The sequence below is a fragment of the Motacilla alba genome, chromosome Z (genome assembly GCF_015832195.1).
Source record: "Motacilla alba alba isolate MOTALB_02 chromosome Z, Motacilla_alba_V1.0_pri, whole genome shotgun sequence".
Taxonomy (NCBI): Eukaryota; Metazoa; Chordata; class Aves; order Passeriformes; family Motacillidae; genus Motacilla; species Motacilla alba.
Window position 1 is genome coordinate 41,784,868 of NC_052046.1, and position 20,420 is coordinate 41,805,287.

Genomic DNA, 20,420 nt, shown 5'->3' on the forward strand with positions numbered 1-20,420 from the left:
AGGGGATTTATCTGAAGTTGTCATATTCCTATAAAGTGACTGGTGCTTCCTTTATTTTCTTGACACCTTTCACTGCGGTAGTTCCTTTAAGAGTGAATCATACAATAAAACAATATATTGTTGCAGAGGAAAAAAAAAAGCCACAAGAAAGAAATAGAGCATAACTTGTTTAGGAATCAAGTAATATTAAATGTCAGCCTAAGGACTCAGACTTAACTAGTCCTGTCTACTTTTATTCCTTTATGCAATACTTTAAATGCATCAATTTTTGAAAACTTATTAGATAGACCCCAGTTCTCAAGACTGTGTGTACACTATAGTGTTAACAGGCCATGCTGCTGATATGAATGGGTAGACTGACATAGCTCTCTTGGCCCTCAGTAGTTTTACAATTAATTATGAAAGCTAATGATTTAACTCCATAGTTTCCAGATTGATGACTATCTTTCCCATTGACTGGTATGAGGGAGTGAAAAAATTGCTATCCTGAAAATTGCTATTCCTGAAAATGAAACCATTGGAATAAAACATAAGACCTGCACACTTGTTGAAAAAATATGCTCAGTTCTCACTCAGATAGTTTCTATGCAAGAGTAGAATCATCACCACTATGATGCAATAACATGTCTCCAGCATAGCTGCCAGCCAGGGAGAGGAGAAACAGAGCTCTGCATTTCACAGTAATTTTAATTGTCATTATTTGGTAAACTAGTATAGTCCATTGCACCAGTGTATTTCCAACTCAGGAAAAGGCAAGGCAAGGCAAGGCAAGGCAAGAATTGTCTAGAACAATTAGCTAATTGCTAATTGTCTAGAACAGCTAACTGCTAGTATGCTTATGCAATTACTAACTTGATGTTGCAACATCCTAGCTTGTTTTCCAAAATACCCACAGCATGTCTGCACTTATCAGTCCCTATCATAATTAAAATGCCATTCTTTCTATCCTACTCTCTTCACCGACTTCATTAACCTCAACAGTATAGGAAAACTGGGCAGAAAACCTAAGCTACTGTTCAGAAACTTGGACCAAGCTCCTAAGAATGGTATATGGAGAACAGCTCGTTTGAAGCCTACAACTTTGAACTTTTCACACTAACCCCAAGTCATCCACAGTGACACTGCAACAACAGTGATCAAACAGCGGTTATAGTCACTTCAACAGTCTTAGGAAGGGCATATCTATTGAAAATAAGATAGATGGTTGTAAGTAACATTCAAAAATCCTGCAGTCCAGTTTCTGAGGAATTCACAGGTCTTGGATTGTATGTACAGCAGCCTGTTTGTGCTTACTGTTCTGAGAAGTTTAGCACTCACCAGTGCTACCTTGGAAAAATATCAGTTTCTTGAAGGAGAAGAACTGTGTGAAGGCTATAAGAAGGCTTATAAGACTACGCTCTAGGTGAAACTTTCAAAGTACTTTTCGTGTCTGGAGGGAATCTTACAAAACCCTCATGAATACCAGGAGATGCACACAGAATTAGAACAGGATGATGCTTGATAGGATGTCTGTCTGGAATGCAAAGCATGCATTTTGAAACACCAGTGTTCTGTGAAGAGATATAATACTAGGAATATGCAATATAATCAGCACATAACAATGTCAAGGGTAGTCAACTGAACATCCAACAGCTGCCTCGAATCATTAAGTTCTGATTCACAGCAGTATGTTTTAAGCATAGATAATGCTTTACAACTGCCAAATGTGAAGACAAACTGCAAAGACAAAGAGTCACATTAATGTGAGAAGGCTACTAAGGAGAAAAAAATCTCCATAGGCAGCAGACAAGATGTCACTTCCATATTTAACAAAAAAATCTGTGAGACGAGTGTGTGCCTGAAGGACGCTGGTATCTAATAATAGCATTGCCTCACACGATCTCTTTCTATGGCAAAGGTTTCTGGGCACACCCACATGAGGAGAAATCTGAGCTGATCACAAACAAGTGAGACTGGGGCTGGGAAGCAGCAGGAGCATACTGCCTCCCCAAGACAGTCAGCTCTATGGCACTAATGTGGCACCTGAGCTGAATTAAACACTTGGAAAAAATTCCTCAGAAGGCACTGGAGTCTTCTGCAAAGGAATTTTCTTTCACCCAGATTCCCCTTTGAAAGAGTCTTGCAAACACAGGTGTTTAGCTTCTTACAAATCCAAGTGAAAAAGAAATCAAGTAGAAAGACAAAAAGTTCTTAGGCACGGGAAAGGTCTAAACTCTCTATGTATGATAGATGGTTTTACACACTCTTTATATGTGATGTTAGTTGGTTTTACAGTGTGTATTTGTTTGAGATTTGAATGTACTTAGTTTTATTTTATTTTGCTTCAGTTGCAAAAAATGCCATCCAAAAAATAACATCCTATCAAAAAACAGGTGCCAAGCTAAGGAACAGAACTTTTTCTTCATTCAGCTGTGATAAGATACCATAAAGAAGTCGGATTTAAAAAAACTAAAAAAAAGAAACCCTGAGTTATGCCAACAAGATGAGATGATATCACATCAGGGTTTTTTTTCATATCCCCCTTTCAAATGCTGACTATGAATTACAGGCTAGAAGTACAATATTTTTAGAACAAATTTAAGGTGTCATGTGCCTGATAATATTGAAATATTCCTACTTCTCTAACTACTTTTGAGATCCAGTTATTTGGTATATTTCATCTTATGGACAATATATTTAAGCTACAGAAGAATTGTAGGCTTCAGCTGCTAAAAAATTGTAGGCTTCAGCTGCTGACATACATCTTGTACATTTATGCTTGGAAACACAGAGAGTGATGAATAGCAAAATATTAGAGGAAAACTCAGGCACTTCCTAAAACCAGTTGAGAGCTTTTAGAATACAGTATATCGTTTGGAAAAGTATTGCTTGCCAAATTGCAATTTTCCCCCAGAATGTGCTGTTAGCAATAAAATGTTAGTTGGCAAAGTGTTTTGACATCAGATGTGGAATTCCTAGATGGATATAAAGAGAAATTAATCTAGCTAATTACTTGGCAGTTACAGTAGTCTTCTAAAATGCACGTGTCTTAGGATATGTCTGCATTGGATATTTAACTCAGTCTGAAGAAGGTAATCCTTGTCTATGCTGAATAAGTGGTACCAATGATTTGTTCAGTCTGCATTAGGCTTTCTACTCTGTTCTTTCTGTCACATCACTATGGGCAGAAACTGAGGAGCAGGATGACTGAAGAGAGAGAATTGTACAACTTGGATCAGCCGTGTTCTCTGGTTTAGGACGTGCCTATAAAATACTCACAAGAAAGTTGCTCATCGTAAATCGAAAGAGTCATCTGATCCATCAAGATGTTACTGAGATATGGTGCTTAGATCATATGTATCAGACATCATATCAATAATTTTTAACCTGGATTCAGCAGATGGTCTGAGGCTGTTGAGACTTTTGCCCAGCTGTCTGATGCTCCTAATGATGATATCTGATGATAATCCCATTGATTTACAGCCACAATCCATGGTTCTCCAGAGGCTTACAGACAACTAAATAAAGACATGTCAATCAGTACCTGATCTGGATCAGCTTTAGTCAAGCACCTCTACCAGAAGAACATTTTCTATAAAATACAGTAGACAAGGTAAACCATGTCTTTAAAATATGTTACTACAGATGTGAGTTTTCCTTATCCTGACTTCTAAGGCTGTGCATGAGGAGAGACTGCATCTTCCTAACTAGTGACTTGTGAAAATTCTTAAGATCACAGGAGTAAGGTGAACTTGTTTTTCTGCAAAGCAATGCTCCAGCCCATTATGGCTCTAATTTATAATAAGTTCTGCTCATGTCTTTTGACTACATTTTTCTTGAGATAGGTTTTATATCAAAGAACATAGGAAGTTATCCTATCATGCAACAGAGCACCTCCTGAGTTTTGTGTAACTTTTTAATAGTAATTAAAATAACTCATTCTAGGGCAGTTTTCTCAATAAGAAATTAAATTTGATTTTAATAAGAGCTAACAAGTGTAAAAATTTCATTTGGTTTTAAATTGTTTGGCACAGTATGTGGCCCCTAAAGGTAACTCATTGCCAGTGCTTAATAAATAAGTATAGGAAGCAAGGGAATACATACAAACACCACTTTTCAGCTTCCAGAAGCCTTGTGTGAGACAGTGATTATTGATCATATGCATGTCTGTTTTGTGAGCTATGTACGTTTTCCAAAGTAAAGCCTGAACACAAACACAATTACCAGAAGATTAAACCTCTTTCTATATCATTTAAGAAGGGCTACACATACTGCAGTAGTAGGAAATATTGGCTATGGCAATACATTTGGAGGATACTAGCTCATATCATACTGTAAAGATGAAGACTGAACTAACACAGACTTTGGCCTTAACCATTACCCTTGATTAGCTAAATATCCAAACTTTACCTCATTTTTCCTCTAATCATCCAGTCATGCTCCAATACTCTAAGACACAAGTTTAATGGGATTAATTGTGGTATTCTGTGCTTTTAGTTTGTTGGTGTGTCTAAACATCTTTGAACTCACCCCCAGAAAAAGTAAAAGGCACTCTCAGAATAATTAGTTCTAACAGAGAAAAAAGCTGATTCAAATGTGTGAAGATGAATATAAATATTTTTCATCAGTAATTAATTATTGGAAGTGTATCCTCTCAGTGTTTCTCATAATTTGGTTTCTTTTTAATTTCTTTTTATGAACAGCAACATAATTCCAGTTAAAAGCACTTCTTTACCATGACAGCCAGTAAGAATGACTTGTTACACAAAATCTTTGTAAAATTATTTTGTTTGTTGTTATTAGAAGAATTACTGTATATTAGTTTAATCTCCCTGTAAATTAAGTTAAAACTGTTGCCTCTATCTAATTCTTTGTTCATTTCCCAGAAGAATATATGGACTGAATGTTTATGTTTCTTCTGCAGTTGCAGTAGATAATCACCCATACTTTCTATTTTATTTCTTTGTGCCTCTATCATAGAGACAGATACTTGGTCCTGACAGCTATTTACATTATGAACTGGTATTTTTAAAAGTGCAAAAGAAAAAAAGAAGAAAATACAGTTCATTAATCTCACTTGCCTCAAAAAAAAAAAAAAAAAAAAAAAGAAAGAAAGAAAAGAATCACATTCAGAAGCACTTCTCAATAGTAAATCTGGCTAGTAGCTAGTTCAGTAGCTTTTCTGGCTGTCCCAGAAGGCTGATGCAACTTGAATAACACTACATTGCTTGTCAGAGGTAATCTAAGGAGAAGAGAAGCACCTACAGCTTCCTCAGAGTGTGGTTGGACAGATGAACACCATCTGTGATAATCAGAGCATTATCACACTGACTGGATTTTAGAGATTTGACATCATTTTAGAAACCTGTATTGGCAAGTGTATTTTTCCTTTGAAGTTTCAAAGAGCTGCAAATCACTTAAATCAGATTATAACATATGCCATTGAGGACTATTTACTGAGCAGTTCAAAGTACAGGCTGCTTGTTGGTACTAGTCATCTCCAGCATTTTTCACTCTTTTGAGCTGAAGGAACAAGAAGCATATGGTATTACAGTGAAACATCTGTCAGGAAGTAAAAAAACCCCCTATTTTTACTAAAATATAAGTGAATTGAGTTAGAAAATGTCACACAGAGACCAGAGACACAAAGAAAAAGAGAGATTCCCCTTGTTAAGTCACAAGGTTCAGAACAGGCCACCTTCCTTTTTAAACTCCTTATGAATCATAGGGAGGGCTAAGTCCAATCTTAGTGTTGGGTTTACGTGCAATGAAATTAACCTATGCAACAACAACAACAACAATAATAATAATAATAGGTACCTACATGGATCAGTAACATTTCATTACTATTAAATCAGCATTATTTCAATCACTTACCAAGGATCTGTCAAATATAAGGGATCCCTCCACCTTGGGTAAGAATGGCTATCCTAGTCCAAGGTAAGGAATTTCAAACCTCATGAGACATCCCTGCTGAAGAGGGGAGTCACCTGGCATTCAGTTCAGCTGCATTTCAGGGAGAGCTCAAATTGGGCCCATCCTGACTGATATTTGCAGAGTGAAGTAGTTGGCTGCTGGTCAGTAATAAAGACAAGACAGATGTCTTCATTTTGGCTGTACCATCTTGTTCTGTGCTTTAGTTATCTTGTAATTTTGGGGTTTGAATCCACTTTTGGAAATATTTTCATGAGGCATTTTCACCCCTTTATACACAAGCCAGGAGCTTAACAGCATTCCAGTTCAGCACAGGGCATGAGGCCTCTTGCACCTTAGTCAGTCTGAACAAAGGCAGGGGTGAGGGCCAAGTGTGTCTGTGACAGCCATCTTACATAATATTGGCTATGATTTTGTTTAATGCACTTTAATGTACTTGATATTTTTCTCTTATATTGACTTAGCGGTGAAGCATTATAAAAGTCCGTCTTTGAATTCAGAAAATAGCTTGCAGTGAGATGACGGTCTATGATTTTGTGGAATTTTTGCATGAAAATAATACGGGTTTTATAAAAACTAAAGAAAATACTCAGAATTTTAAATCTGCAAAGTAAATATTTCACATGTATATAACGAGGTCATATTTTCACTCATTATTAATCCTGCATTGGATTTACACTTGACTAATACAAAAGGCAGCCAAGTTTTCATGTTAGAAGCTAATTATTCCATATTCAAGTTAATAGCTGAATGAACACACATATTGCATTTTTTTCAAGCAGCTGGAAATCTGCCCAATATACAAGGCAGAGATGATTTCACTGGACATTTACTGCTCTGCCTTTCTGACAGTCTGTCCTTCCTGAGCAAGCTAATTGTTGGCCAGATATGGCACTCACTGCTGAGCTAGGGTAGCTCATATTAACACATGAGCTAAAGCCTCTCAGTACATGAGATCACAGGAGCAAGAAGCAGTGTTCTGGTCCGTAAACAGAGTGGTGGGCAGAAGAAAAATAGCTGAGAACTCTTCATCACTCACCAAGGAACAGAACTGCTACACAGTACTATATAAATGTATGAGCTGGCAGAATCAAGGAATAAGAAAGGTCAATGAAGGCATTTGCATTCCTATACTACATGGCAAGCATAAGAACTGCAAATCAGAGAGATGTGTTACATTGGAAGTGACCTTGTTTGACATTATTACAGCTGACAAGCAGCAGATGGGACAAAATAAGACTATACCTAAGGACAAACTGTTATTAAATATTAACCAAAATGTCAGTTCTTAGTACTGTAACCACTCTGGGAAAGTTCCATTTACCTTCTAACAGAAGGCCAATTATTTCCTTGCCTAGCTGACCAGGTGTTAATTTTTTCTCTTTTCCTCTTTTAAATTTCTTACTTACAAGTAATTTTCTATTTGCTTTGCCTTTTGTGATTATTTTGCCAGGCATCTGTTACATAATCCATAGTGTACTAATGAGGAGAGTAGCAATATGGTTAAAATCTGTGTACTTTACCTTAACAGAAAAATCCACAAACCATAGGAAAAATACTTAAGAGGAGGAATACAAGAATGCATGACTTCTAAGATGCAGCTGCAGTTTACAGATACAGGGCTGAGGTAGCAGATCTTGGTTCAACCCCAAGGAGTCACATGTGATATCTCTCTAGTCTCTTTCCAGTCAAGTGCTCCAAATAATCTGGAAAAGTTTTCCAGAACACTGGAAACCAGGAAAGAAAAAAACTGTGAATGGAAAGAGGGAAATTGCTAAAAAGTATTTGATGATAATGTATGAAGTTTTGATCTAATTGTAATTAAGACACATACACAAAAGTATTTCTCATTTTTTTCCTGATAACACATCTTTATGACTGCTTGAAAAGTAAACCACCTAGTAGAAGGTCTTATTTCCCACAATTTCCAATCCACTTACTGAAAAAATAACTTTTTACTTAAAAAAAGAATGAGGAATAGGAGGAGAGGAGACTGAGGGGATGGGAAGAGTGGGAGGCACGGGGAGAGGAAGAGAGTGAGGGAAGGGGTGGAGGTGCAGCATACCCAGAAATTTATCATATGCTGGAGGATATTGTAACCCAGAAAGCCTGTCATTAAGAAAGACAAGAACTCATAATCAGTTTGGCAGAGCTGAATAGCTTGAGAATTGTCCCAGCAAACCTTCAGGAGACTGTCACCAAACCTCTGAGGCAGGAGATGCGAGAAGACCTGCATTGGTTTTGATTCAGTTAGTGTTCGTGTACTGGGTTTGTGTGGCCAAGCTTTGGTAGTGGGAGAGGTGCAGTCACTTCTGTGAGAAGCTGCTGGAAGTTTCCCCTTTGTCTGACAGATCCAAAGCCATGTGTCTCCAAGACAGACCCACTACTGGCCAAGGCTGTGCCAATAAGAAATGGTGGTAATGCCTCTGTGATAATATATTTAAGAAGGGAAAAAAAGTTATTGTGCTGATGTAATTGTGGACAGAGAAAGGAGGGCTGAGAATATGTGAGAGGAACCATTCTGAAGACGCCAAAGTCAGTGGAGATGGAAGGGTAGAAGATGCTTCTGACACTGGAGCTGACATTCTCCTGCAACCCATGGTGCAGACCATGGTGAAGGGGCTGCTCCCATGCAGCCCATGGAGGTCCATGGGGATGTAGAGATTCATCTGCATGCCGTGGAGGAGCCCCATGCAGGAGCAGGTGGATGCCTGAGAGGAGGATGTGACTCTATGGTATGCCCATGCTGAAGCAGGGTCCTGGCAAGGACCTGCACACCTGTGGAGAGAAGATCCATGCTGGAGCTGGCTTCCTAGCAATACTTGTGATCCCATAGGGAACCCATGTTGTAGCAGGCTGTGCCTGAAGGACTGCATCCTGTGGAAGAGTGAACCATATTGCAGTGGTTTGTGGAGACCTGTTGCCTGTGGGATGGGCTCACACTGGAGAAGCTCATGGAGAGCTGTCTTATGTGGGAGGAACACCAGAGTGGAGCAGTGAAAGGATGCCTGTCCCTGAGCAGCAGCAGAAACCTGTGGTGAACTGACCACTACACCCATTCCCTGTCTCCTTGTGCCTCTGAGTGGGAGGAGGTAGGGGTGGGAAGGAGGGAAGTGAGGGAAGGTGTTTCTAAGGTCTTTTTTTATTTCTCATTATCATGCTCTGATTTTGTTAGTAATAAATTCAATTAATATCTGTAATTCAATTCTGTTTTGCTTGTGACAGTACTTGATGAATGATCTCTCCCAGTCCTTATCTCAACTCATATAGTCTTTATTGTATTTTATGTCCCCTGTCCAGTTACAGAGGGGAGTGAGTGAGCAGCACTGGTGGGTGGCTAGCATCCAGTTAGGGTCAACCCATTACAAAAAACTTCAACTGAATACTGCTAACATTTAGACATTCTCATTCTTACCAGTTTCGCAGGGAAATTGCTGTCCAGCCAGGTGTGGTATTCAGACAGATATATATAAAATGTGAAATGTGGCAAGTTCCTGAGGTCACCAAAGTCCAGTTTTTAGCTAAAAAAGATAAAAATGTTACATAATTACTTCAGTTTCTATGAGGAAAAAAACTTCTGCAGGAAAATATGGATTAAGTCTCTTTCTCTTCTCTGTAATTTTATTTCAATTAATAATATTACTCTTTAAGTAATTTCACACCAGCTATGCCATATGAAATATATTTACTTACTTAATTTGCTAGTTATGTTAAGGTTGAAAAGAACTTTGAAGATCATCCAGTCCCAACTCCTGCTGACACTTCCCATATACCAGTTTGCTCCAGGCCTTATCCCACCTCACCTTGAAGAGTGCTAAGGACACCCACAACCTCCCTAAACAACCTGTTCCAGTGTTTCATCTCCTCACAGTAAAGGATTTATTTCTAACTTAAATTTGCCCCCTTTCAGTTTATACCCATTACTTCTTGTCTTATCACTAATACTACCTTATGAAGAATCCCTCTCCAGCTTCTGTGTAGGATGCTTGAGATAATGGAAGGTTGCCATAAGGTGTCTACACAGCCTTCTCCAGGATGAAGAGATGCATATTGCTCAGCCTGTATTTCTGAGGGAGATGCTCCAGTCCTCTTACCTACTTAATGGGCCTCCTCTGGACTTGTGCTGAGGACCCCAGAGCTAGATGCAGTGTTCCAGCTTCCCAGAGCACAGCAGAGCAGAGCAGAGCAGAATCCCCTCCCTTCCCTGCTGTCCACGCTGCTTTGGATTCAGCCCAAGATCCCATTGCCTTTCTGGGCTGGGAGTGCTCATGGCTGGGTCATGTTGTGTTTTTCATCAATCATCACCCCCCCAAGTCCTCAGAGCTGCTTTCAATCACTTTTCCATCCAGCCTGTAATTGTGGCTGGTATTGCCATGACCCACGTGTAGGACCTTGCACTGCAAAGTAAATAACCTACATTTCACCTTTGATATTTCAGGAATTATTTGGCTTTTAATGAAGATTCACCAGTAATATAATTAGGGAATGTCAGTGTTTCTTATGAAAAAAAAATTCTCTTTTCCCCACTGTTCTTCTATTACTAGAAAGGCAGCAATTATTTTGACTGCAACAACACATACACTGTTGCAGCACTGTAATTATAAGAGGATACTTCCTCCCCTCATAATACCACATAACAATTTGGGAAAGCAGCAGATGACCATATGAGATTACAATGAGACAGAGTTTTCTTTGTTTTTTTTATTAAATTAAAACAAATATTCAGACTCCATTAGAATGACTGGAAAATAATTTCAGTTAAAGACATATTGGCTATTACATGACTTGAGTTAAGTAAGTTTATGGTCATGACTGAGTAACTCCTGGAAAACAACCATCTGGACTCAGGACCAGGAATTAAAAGGATATTAAGCTCTGGTACCTGAAATAATAATGTTTTACTGAGTCAGTGTAAAAGGCAAAATTCATGAGGGAATGTAATCTCATGAGTGAAAGAGTGATAAACAAATTGGTTAATGTGTTAAAGAAGTTTACAAGTTGCAGTCTTGAAAAATAAATATATCTATACTTTCTAGTTAATTTTTATAACAGGAGTTATTCCTCAAAGCTGGATTCAGTCATCGGAGACTTGCACATATGATGCTTTTTTCAGCAGCAGGAAAGTCTGTGCCAGGAACCTCTGTAGTGGTCTGCAGTTCAGACATACCCTAAAATCCTGCCAAAACCTTCTTTGTGACAGACAGAAAACAGATTCATAATCCCACCAACTGCTGTTGTGCTGCTGAGCATGTGGTCAGCCAGCTTTCCAGTGGCCTGTGGGTAGAAGTGCTGTTGAGGAGAAGAAAAGTGCAGTACGGATGCAGAACATGATTTCCCTTCAGCAGTGCTGATTCACTCTAGTGCTAGAGTACAGCAGATCCATGCTAGAGCAGGTGAATATGTCTAAAGCAGGCTGTGACCCTGTAGAAAATGTGCCGTGGAGGAGGCTCCAGGCAGGACCTGTGTCCTTGTGAGAGAGAAGCCCATGCTGGAGCAGGTTTGCTGGCAGGACTTGTGACGCCATGGTGGAACCATGCTGGGGCAGTCTGTTCCTTAAGGACTGCATCCCGTGGAAAGGACCCATGCTGGAGCAGCTCATGATGAACTGTAGCATGTGAGACATTCATGAAGAACTGTCTCTGCTGCAAGGGACCCTACACTGACGCAGTGAAGGACTGTGAGGTGTCCTTCCTGTGAGGTGGAAGAAGTGTAAGACATGTGTGAAGAACTGACCTCAGCCCACATTCCTTGTCCTTCTGTGCTTCTAGGAAATGGAGGAGATGGAGAAAATAGGGGGTGAAATTAAACCCAGGAAGGAAGGAGGGATAGGGGAAGGTGTTCTAAAATTTGAGTTTATTTGTATTTATCTTACTCTGATTGGAAATTAATTAAACAAAATTTCCCAATTCAATTACATTTTATTTTTAATGGTAATTAGTGAGTGATCTCTCCCTGTCCTTATCTTGACACATGAGCCTTTGGTTCAGTTTTCTCTCCTCTTTTTAGCTGAAAAGTTGGGAAGTGATAGAGTGGCTTTGATGGGCACCCTGCATCAAGCCAGGGTCAACCCACTACGCTGGCCACTGAAAAGCAAGGAAGCATCTGTATACACTTGAGATCCCCTCTTCCAGGCAGCTGCATTATGACCACAGTTGTGACATTGTCTCCTCTGGGCAACAAATGGCACATTTCTTATGTCTTTTCATGTGGGAATAGTAGCAAAGTCTATTCTTTAGATTTTTTTGCCAGCAGACATGAAATAATGTCAGAACCAGTGCCACAGATAAGGCTCCATGAGATTCACAGCCTGCAGAGAAAGCTTCTCTGTCAGTTCACTTTGAAAGCTTCTGTTGCACCTACTCTCTCTTCAAGAAGATTAATGAGTTTGAGAAGCTAAGAATGAGTGAATTATTTTCTGCTTTAGAGCAATGCAGAGTGCATGTACACTCTTATCTCATAGTTTCTCTCCACAGAGCATTATGTATCATGGCTAGCAATAGATAGATAGAACTCCAGTTTTGGTAGGTCTCTTCCTTCAAAAGTGTGTGCTGTTGGCACTGACAAGATGGAATTTTGCCAGGTTACAATAACTGATGTAATACTTCTTGCTTACTGGTCCAGACATAATATTTTATAGGAGACTGTGATAGTTAAAGAGATGCAGTCCTCAGGAAAATTTTTGCAAATACTGCTTTTTTTGCTTTGGTCCATTCCAGAAGTGATCAGTTTGGACATAGCTCTGAGCAGCTTCATCTAGTTGAAGAATGTCCCTGCTCAGGTGTGTTGCAGGGCTGAGTTGGATTAGATAACCTTTAAATGTTCCTTCAAACCTTAACTATTCAAATTATTCAATACCTCATATTGTGTTGTTGAAGAAGAACATGTAATCTGTATTCTTTCAAAGTACCATTTATGTTTCAAAGTGAAAGTACACAACACCCTAAAACTATTTTTTATATTTAAAAGGCCATTGCATTCCACCATTCTTTATTAAAAGTGATCACAGACACCAGCTGACAGACATTCTTCACTTGAATTTGCAATGAATATGCAAAGAAAGTTTTAAAGGGAGATAGCAAGGGTAACCAACACTTTTTCTCAAAAAAAGAGAAAGATTTCTTTGCCAAATATGGACTGTTAAGAAGTCCACAGTAGATAATCAGCAGCCTCTTGTTTTTTTGTGGTTCAAACTACGAATTTTCAAAACCTTGGTGAAGTCTGGGGGCTTCAAGGTGACGGTGATATGGTAGATAGACCTTGTCTGGGACTCAGGAGCCCCCCAAGCTTCTCTATGATTCTTCTCAGCACATGTGGGAGCAGAAAGAAAATAAGAGGGGAAACAAACTCGCATGGGTTGAGATAAAGTCAGTTTAATAAAACAAAAGAGAATGTTGCATGTGTGCAAGCAAAGGGGAGGAAAAAAAGGAAAGATTTTATTCTTTATTTCCCACCAGTGAATGATATCCAGCCACTTCCTGGGAAGCAAGGCTTCAGCACACACAGCAGATGGTCCAGAAGGCAAACACCATAAGCAATGAAGGCCACACCTTTCTCCTTCTTTCCCTTAGGTTTTGTACCTGCACAGACATCCTGTGATGTAGAATACCCCTTTGGTCAGTTTGGGCTGGCTGTCCCAGCTACATGCACTCTAGGATCCTGCCCACCCCCAGCCTCCTGGCCTGTGTGGGGAGGGTGTTGGAGAGAGAGGCTGGTGCTGTGCCAGCACTGCTCAGCAGCAGCCAAGGCACTGCTGTGTTGACAACACCTTTCCAGCTGCTAATGCAAAGCGCAGCACTGGGGGGGCTGCTGTGGGAAAATGAACTTCACTTCAGCCAGACCAAATGCAAGTTTAACAGTGGTAATAGATGTGTGCAGAAAAATCCCTGGCATTTGGGTGAGTTATATTATTTGTGTGAGTTACATTATCCTAATTGAGAAGTCAGCCATTTGACTGCATTTGAACCATCTGATTCTGTTTAAATCTCCTTTTATGGTTTCCAAGCCTGCTAAAATGCAAATCTGCCTCTGGATTACTCTCAAGGCAATTGCAAAAACTCTCATTATGTAAAATGGCCACGTTTGACATCCACAAGCTAGCAGACACGAAATGGGAGCAATTAACCTTATATTGAGTCTAATGGAATGAAATGTCAGAGAGGAGGACAGTGACTCAAGGCATAGGAGTAATTTATTAAAGAATCAGAGCTGGTTGCCTTGCAGCACGTGCCAGTATACAAGTCACCAACTATCTCCTTCTATAGAATCAGAATTTCAGGCTTCAGCAACTACTGTGTGTATGCTTCCACTGTAGGAGCTTGATTATTATGAAACTCCTCGGTATTTGATTTGGTTACAGATAATTTTTCTCTTTTGTACAAGCTACAGAAGAAAAATGACCTACAAAATATACTGGTAGGGAAGTGCAGGTGGTGAGAGGCAAGGTCCTTTTTGTCAACAGAGTGCAATCAGGAGCTACAAACACAGTTTGTCTTCCAGATGGATATTCAGAACCTGACAGGAAAACTGTGAGTCAGGGAACTTGTGAACCAGAGAAAGACCATAGGAACTGTTTACTGCACAGAAGAGCACAAAGACAGACAAACATGTTGTAAATGACTGTTGCTGGCTCCCAGAGGCTGAAGTAACACTTGACACAGATTATCTGGAACAGAATTCTTCTTAATTAGATCCAAAAAGGGCAAGAAATCAACAGCAAAATCTGCAGGCCCATTTTCCAATAGCAGTATGAAGGTACATGTAGGGCCAATCTGAAAAACTGAACTGCAGAACTGTTCCTCTTTCTATGATAACTAAGACCTCATGAAAATGAGGTAGGACAAGACTTCTGAGAGTCATTAGTTCATTGTTCTGCTTGAACTAGGGAAATGTTAAAACATAAGCAATAACATAATAAATACTCTGTCTTCACTGTAGATTTGAAAATGTTAGAAACTTAATTCAATATCTTACTTGCAGTTGCTATGATTTAGCCTGTAATTACAGAATTATGCTTTGTGTTTTCATATAATCCAGACTCAATTACTGCACCAGCTGTATGGATTGCTTGTTGGAAGCCTGTGTCCAAATTACTTTCCTTTCCTGCTTCATACAGACCAATTTGAAAAGAAGATTATGAAATTTCTCACATCTCGTGTCCCAGTAGCTGCCTCTAATGTATTTCAGAGGTATGATTACTTGCCCAGTTGCTGAGGCTGTACTCACTGTGCTGCAGTGTCTGCTTCAGCCTTTCAGAGAAATGTTTATGGGTGCATGTATTAATTTCCTGGAGTCTCTGTACTTGAGCTATAACTCAATCCTCTGTAATTGATCAAGGCAGGTAAATATTTTTTAGCATGCCAACTGTCTCTGCTTCTGTTCTAATCCTCTGGTAAGAAGCTCATTATGAAGAAATCTTTCCAATCTTTGACCAGTGAAAGTTGGTCATTAATAAAGGATGAGGATTATCCTGACAAGGAATTATCCTGATGCTCTGATATTATTCTGATAATTTGCTTGAGAAGTACACAGGTTGATGCCTGTAAAGTACTATTTCTTCTTCATTATCATATTGAAAAAGTAATTAGGTATTCAAAGCCTGATGTGAACAAGACTTAAAAGGAATGGAGAATTTTTTCAGGAAATCTGGGAACTCTGTGTGTCTCCAAATTGCTGCTTCCACACATTCCAACAATATGATGTGAAACCCTTTAAACCAGATCTATTTCCTAATCAGAAAACCTATTTAGTCCACAGAAACTAGAAATAAGTTCAGAACAAAGGGGAAATTTTTTATAAATTTATTTCATTTTTTGTTACCAGAAGGCTCTGGAATTTAACGGTAATGATTTTAAAAATATGGTTCCTGAACAATGTACCTAAAGCAATGCAACAGTACCACTGCCAGCAGGATCTTACATCTATTCCTGTGCTGTATCAAAATTTTCCCTCATTATTGAATCTAGTATTGGAATTAATTACCAATATTACTGATTGGGACGTGCCTCGGCTTGCCTGGCCCTGCGTCTGAACCAAACAACGACAACTGAGGTGTTTTGCCTCAGAGACACTATTGGCTAGCTGGATGTTGTGGCGGGGCAGGAGAGGACAAGTCCAGGCATGCAGAGCCCCAGTAAGCAGCTGGATGGAGCTTTCCTCTGGCAGAGGGTCCGCTCCTCAGGTTATCGCTGACGGAGAAGCTTTAAGGGGATGGTGAAGGAAGGAGTCAGTTCTGATGGAGGGTTTCAATCCAGGGATTTTATTCTGGGCCGTGTGGCCCCATGAATCTGGCAACAGCTCCAACAGACCTCAACTGTGTGGTTTGCTTGCTCTTTTATCTGGGAGAGAGGGGGAAGGGACAGAGAGCAAACCCACCAACCAGGTACAGGGCCGGCAGGTCTCAGGTGGAAGGGACACCTGGATGGGCCAGTGGCCCTCAAGGGTGGAAGGCATCTTTTGAACTTTGCCAATCACTCGACGCCCTTCTGGAATGCCAGGACTGACAGACAGCACTCAGCAGGGGTCAGGGTGAGGGGAAAAGGAGAGATGATTGGCACCTGGGGAAGGACCAGGATAACTGAGGCAGGCTATGGCATCGCACCGCAACAATCTAGGGGTCTGTTCTTTCCGTGCAGTTTCTGGTGCCCCACTCCTGTGCTCCTGACACATGGCAATACGGGTAGCATGACTAATACAATTTAATATGGCAAAGAGTTGTTCCTGTGACTGAGCGGTCACGTGTCAGCTCCCTTCCTCTCCTTTATCAGCTCTTGAAGATACTGCACACCAGGCAGACTTATCCACCTCCATATCATCCTCACTGTGCCTGGGCACCAGCCCACCTTCTCACCTCCTTACAGCCTTGAAGGTCTCAGGCACCTGGACAAAGAAGTTGTGATGACTCAGTCACAGAAAAATGAAAGGTAACACCACAAAGAGAGAGCACTCTGTAAAATGGAGAAGTTACAAGCCCTAAGTGGGACTTGGCCCACAGCTGCTTCTGGACAGCAAAACCCATGATCCCCCAGTGGCCAGGGACTCCTCCACTGTTGTCTGCTTCCTCTGAAGATTGACTGTAGATTATGATTGTTTTATTTACACTGCAAGCCAACCAATCAATCTGCAGAGAGTCCAGGTGATTAAGAAACATCAATTAAGATGTGATTTTAAATTTGGTGCTATGATACTTATAAAATCGTGCTATACCGATACCAGTTACAAAAAATCCTGTGCTACTGTGACCATAAAATTCTATGCTATGCTGATCATAAAATGATGTTTTTAAAAAATAGATATTTAATTGTAATTATAACCTAGTGCCCTCATTCTGCTGAGGTTCTCCAAAGGAATCAGTTTGTTGTTGCAGTTGGTAAGTAGAATTATAGGACAACCATTTTCGATTTAAGGTTGAACAGTGGCATCTCAGTGGGGTAGCAATCAGGCATATTCATATGGAAAACTGTCCTATTGTGCCAGCGAGAGCTTTTGGTCTCTGTCCTGCCTTATGCAGCACAGGAACACAAGGACTAAAAAGAATATGGATAGGACAACAGCCTAATTTAAGGTTGAACAGAACCTCCAGATATCTCTGGACCACTGTCTTGCTGAAAGCTGGGCCAGTCCAAATCTGGGTATTCAGGGCCCTCTCTATTTGAGGTCTCAAATTTCCGACAATGGAGATCCCATTACCACTCTGTACCAATGTTCAACTTCTCCTCACTGTGTGGGAGGCTCCGTTACTACCCAAAGGTTCTGTGTTGCACTGGAACTCAGAGCAGGAAGGTCAGACTCCTGAGATAATTGCACATTGCAATGTGTAATTGCAGAAAAAAAAAAAAAAAGAAAAAAAAAAAAAAAAAAGCCCAAAACCAAGAAAACTGCAAGGAAAAGTGCTTTCACCAAAATTACTCCCTGCACCATTTATCCAGTTGAATTCAGGCTAATTCAAGGTCCTAAGCAAAATCTGCAATCAGTGGAAAACCCTGTGCTGTTACAGCCGCATCTTTGCCAGAATTTGCCATTGTCATTTGCCCAGCTACTGAAGAGTAGCTGGGATTGAAGTACATAATTCCAATGGCTACACACTCCCGGTGCTCAGAGCAGATCTATGATGCAGATCACAGTGGTCACTTGAGCCAGAGCTTTCCAGAGAGGCACTGACAAATGCAAGAAAATGACAAATGGAATGCTGTACTCTAAATCCAGCTGACTTTATGAAGTTGCTTTTGCAAATTCTGCAGGATATCTGTAGATGACAAAACCCTTAAAAATCTGATTTTGAACAGCCCATGTGGTTTAAGATAACTAAAGATGATTGATGTGAACTTGTTCTTGGAGGAAAAGCAATCATCACAAATATAGAATTCAAGGGAGTGTGTGGTTAGGTTTTTTCCCTGCAGCATGAGAATATGAGACAAATTGGTTGGACTTAAATAACTAACACATGCTCACAGTATAAGAATTTCTCCTTACTCCGGAATAAACTAATTGCAGGAAGATGTCACCCTGGGAAGTAGAAAAAATAGAACTTCCTAATAATCCTATATTTAGTCACACATATGAAGAAGAAGGAAAACATTCAGCATTTTCATAGACTGTGGACAACAAATTGATCTCTAATCATTACCTGGGTATGATTTTTGTGATGCAACATACACAAATAGGAGGAATCCAAATGTGTTATGGATGCTACATACCCTTTCTGAACTATCTGACACTAGTCACCAGGAAAGAATTGCCTCAAGAAAGAGAACATTTCTCTGTTTTGTGATGGCTTAACATGGTGAATGCATTTGATTTGATTTTTTTTAATAGCCTAAAGCCATATTAACCAGATGGATTATCTGCTTTCCATGTTTCTTGTGGATATCTCAGTGTGAACGATTGATCAGTACTAAAAATTTTAGACTTAATTTCCTGGAAGATAACTGTAAAGTTAGACTTTGCAGCACTGCTTGAGTGTATATTAATACAGAAAGTATTTTGCTCTGCACGTTACTTGCTACTTTTTCTTCTTTATCCTAATTAGAAATGCACTGCATGTACTGCAACTCTCAATATACATGGAAATCAGGAGTATGAGAGGAAACAAGACCTTATAAATTCCAGAGTAGATGTTACTTAACTTCATTATTTAATTAAATTAATATGATTAGGAGTATGAACACTTAGCACAAATTAGTGACTTGTGTGCAAAGATTTGCCTGTATCAAAAGGTGAGTCTCTTTTTTACTAATTCCCCAAGTTGAAAGAAACTGTGAATTATTTCTGCTTCAAGAAATGCGTATCTGAGAAGAAGTAGATATTCTATTCAGATAATAACATTTTAAGATTTGTTATTTCACAGAAATAGTTCACTTTCATAATCACCCCTTCCTATTTATGTTTGGCAAAAAAATATGCTGGAAATCTGCCAAGAAGAACTTTAAAATGTGGTCAGAGTTCTGAAAAAGACAAAGCCTGTTTCCTTCAGAAATATGTGTGAAAATGAATCAGAGCAGGGACTAGGAATCCTGCAGGTGTTGGTGTACCCTGCATGAGTGGACTGAGATTGGAAAGCATCTTGTGCACATGCAAAAATGTGGGCCTTGCAGATTTATATTGGAAAAATCTCTGAGATTAGAGAGACAATGGAATTCTTGATTTTACTTCTCTGCTATGCTGGTTTTACAGATTATTCTGTAGGTATTCATATTATTCATTCGTATGCATTTATCCAGGTTTGGGTTTTCCTGGGGTTATCCTGTATACCCACAGTTCCTTCCTATCCTCTCACACTGCTGGGTGGCAACTTAAGAGAAATTCTGAAGTATTAGAGAGGCTTCCCTGCATCGATATGCTTTTGTTCACTTGTCTCATCACAAGATGCCTGTAAATGAAGGGAAGAGAACGCGGTTCCTCACTGAGCCACAGGGGACACTATCAGGCCGAGTTTGGAGCACTGCTGGGGCTTTCTTGCCCCTCCCCTGACTGGCAAAACAGGAACTAGGGAGCTGCTAGACTTCTGGGTAATGAGGTCCTCTGAGTTTTAAAGAAATTGAGACTCGTCTTGCTTCAGGGAAAAAAATCGCTCTAACACAAAGGTAGAATATACCATTCCTGAATCAGCAGCTACTGGCAGTCTTGCAACCCCCTGAGAGACCCAGGTATTAGCCAGTCAAGAAACAGGACACTCACTGCTCAGGCTCAGGCTGAGAACTTGCTCTGAGAAAAAAAAGCTCTATGGTCAGACAGGATGGATATGCTGAGCAGAGACAGGAGACCAACACTAAGGACGTAAAAAGAAAAATTTGCTGATGACAGTAAAGGGAGAATGCAACCCTCCTTTCCACACAAGCTGATGAAAATACTGCAGGAAGGAATTACAATTGAAGCCTGTGCTCACAGGGGTGGAGGTTAGTTCTCAGGTGCTCACTAAAACATACAGACATGCCTATTTTGAACAAACTGCAAGGATAGTGCCCAAACTCAGAGATAATGCGGCTTCTTATAGAGAAATGTGTAGCCAAGAG

The 20,420-nt window shown here is 39.9% G+C and overlaps 1 long non-coding RNA gene across 1 annotated transcript; it reads right to left on the reverse strand.

The window, feature by feature from the left end:
- Nucleotides 1-765: 765 nt before the first annotated feature.
- LOC119695462 lies at nucleotides 766-10,200 on the reverse strand. Its single transcript, XR_005255219.1, has 4 exons — nucleotides 9,862-10,200; nucleotides 9,329-9,434; nucleotides 7,437-7,640; nucleotides 766-3,497 (listed from the first exon to the last, which is right to left on the reverse strand). It is a non-coding gene; the product is annotated as an uncharacterized LOC119695462 (long non-coding RNA).
- Between the last annotated feature and the right edge of the window lie 10,220 nt (nucleotides 10,201-20,420).